At 27.1% G+C, this 2,720-nt stretch overlaps 1 long non-coding RNA gene across 2 annotated transcripts; it reads left to right on the forward strand.

Annotated features, from left to right (window-relative positions):
* The first annotated feature begins 1,475 nt into the window (after window positions 1-1,475).
* Window positions 1,476-2,230, forward strand: LOC113385128. Of its 2 annotated transcripts, none has more exons than XR_003367976.1 (4): window positions 1,476-1,563; window positions 1,665-1,927; window positions 2,002-2,034; window positions 2,108-2,230. It is a non-coding gene; the product is annotated as an uncharacterized LOC113385128 (long non-coding RNA). The 2 variants fall into 2 exon arrangements; XR_003367975.1 differs by having other exon boundaries at window positions 2,098-2,193.
* Window positions 2,231-2,720: the final 490 nt, after the last annotated feature.

Below are 2,720 nucleotides of genomic sequence, written 5' to 3' on the forward strand. Positions count from 1 at the left end.
TTTTGAATTTTCCAAAGTATAAAAACTGAGCCATGAAACTTTTAGGTTCCTACATTTAATTTAATATTTACTAAATGACACAATACTTCATACTAAATAATATAATTATTTGTTTTATTAAGCATGTGGTATAAGAATCTCAATTACTCAATTAATATATCTTCAAAAGATATATTGTAGGAAAACTGTAACGTAGTTAAAAATGAGTTATTTATTTTAATATATAATTGGTTGTTTATGAGATGTGATGTAATTCTTTACCGTAGTGTTATTAGAAAGCAACCCAGCGGTTGACCATTGATGAGATTAATATTAAATGACGCCAAATGCTATTTTTGAAATATATTTATTTTAAATCTATAATTTTAAGTAAAAACCGATAACTTTACTGATTAATTTTCCTCAAACTGACAAAGAAACGAGACGAAACAACACCTGATCCTCATATGGTTGCAAGATTATGCTCTTATTACAAAGCCACGGGTAAGTTCAAGCTATTCTAATAACTCATTCAAATATTTAAATCATATTTCGACTATTTTAAATAATAATATTTTAGCATTAACATTTGTGTCAGTATTTGGTTATGAAATGAGTGTGAAAAATGTATTATTCATATGCGATATGTAAATCATGTCAATATAAATATGTATATACAGTATATATATACTGTATATATTTGTAGAGTTTCGAACAAGAATCAAAAAATAATACAAAATAAAAAACAAGAAAAGTTTTTAAAAAAACAATTTTTTATTTAATTATTTGTTTATTGTCGACGTTTCGGAACTAGGTACGTTCCATCTTCAGGACATCTGTCAAGAACATGATCTTGATGAGATTTTAGCAAACAATATGTTTAGGAAAAGAAAATAGATTTTTCTTAAATAATGAATTAATTGTAAAAAAAATATAATAATGTACAGAAATATGATAATATGTTCAAAATAAAAATGATACCCAGTAAACCACAGAAGTTAAATCTACGTAACTCATTTTGTAACTTTCGTTTCGAAACTGATGTTAAGTAAAAAAAACGATGCTGTTACGTATAGTTGTGATCTTTAACCACCGTCGACGCGTTTCTGTCGGTACGTGGCGCGGTACGTTGCATTGTCACATAGATTAGCCTTTGAAATAGCCGTGAAGTGTTTTATGAGCGAAACGTCAAATTAAATATAGGTTAACTCAGTTAGTGCATCGTGGACGCAGAATTGAGTATTTTATCGTGTATGTTTGAAATGCAAGATATTTCAATTATTGAAACGTTATTTATTAATTGCTTTTATATTTAGTGCGAAATCAGTTGTAGAAATTAGTTAAACAGTCAGCTGCAAAAGTATTTAATATGAAACCGGCAAATAAGGTGAGTCTAATTGTACTGAAACATATTTTAATTTATAAATTATTATAATAATGTTTAGTCATTTGCAGTATATAGGCCGTCTTCAATGCAAAGTCTGTTTATGTGTGTGTGATAATTGATTTATCATGCAATATTGAAATTTCTAACGCACCAGTCAGAAATATAACCTCAATTCAGTGATATATGAATAAAGAGAAGTAAGTTATATAGTTTTATACATATTCATTTTTTATAGTTCCATTAGTATCAGAACTATTTATCTAAGCACAAACTGATATAAGTTGGTTTTCAATTGTAGAGAAAATTACAGTGCTGATAACCCCTACGAAAATGGATTTCAAACTAGGGAAATTTGCTCCAATAGAGAAGATAAATACAAAGTTAGATAAAATATTAGAAATTATTAATCCTTTGTCACCAAAAAAACAAGCAAGGCTTCAAAACATGCAAGAAGAAAAATAAGAACACATATCAATAAATAAGAACATATATCGATTAAGTGTTGAAAAGAAAATGAATTGTTGAGTATTTCTTAAGTAATGATCTTGTATTACAGAATAGGTATATTAATGTTTTACACAAAGAGAACTTTAACTAATATGATTTAGTACTAATTTGTAATGTTTTACTTTTAGGAAAGTGATATATTTAATACGAAAACGCCAGAGGTGAGTATAATTGTGCGGATTTTTTTTTAAAATTTACAAATTATTATATTAACGATTAATTAGTTATTTTCAGTATATAGGTCGTGTTCAATGCAAATTCTGTTTATGTATTGTGATAATTGATTTATCACATATTTATTGAAATTTCTGACAGACCAGTCAAAAATCACATAACCTCAATTCAGTGATATGATATGAATCTTATAGGTAGATAAGTGTAATATATATGGTATTATACATATTCTTTATAATTCCATCAGAACTATTCAGTTAAGCAAAAACTGATATAAATTGCTTTTCAATTGTAGAGAAAGACTGCTCATAACCCTTATGGGTTATGTCAAAATGGATTTCAAACTAGGGAAATTTGCTCTAATCAAGAAGATAAATTGTCACCAAAGAAACAAGCAAGACTTAAAAGCATGCGAGAAGGAAAACAAAGAATACACCGGATATCACACATTATATGGATTAAGTGTTGAAGAGAACATGAATTGTTGAGTATTTCGAGTCTGATGATCTTGTGTTACAGAATTGGTATATTAAGGTTCTACATGAAGAGAATTTTAACTAATATGATTTAGTACTAATATGTAATGTTTTACTTTTAGAAAATTCACGTCTTAAAAATTAAGAGGATAAAATCAATGCAAGAAAATTTATTAAGTGTGTTCATCGAATAATAT

This window comes from Ctenocephalides felis, unplaced genomic scaffold (assembly GCF_003426905.1).
Source record: "Ctenocephalides felis isolate EL2017-DRISC unplaced genomic scaffold, ASM342690v1 CF-g0.4_SCAFFOLD_03571, whole genome shotgun sequence".
Lineage (NCBI taxonomy): Eukaryota > Metazoa > Arthropoda > Insecta > Siphonaptera > Pulicidae > Ctenocephalides > Ctenocephalides felis.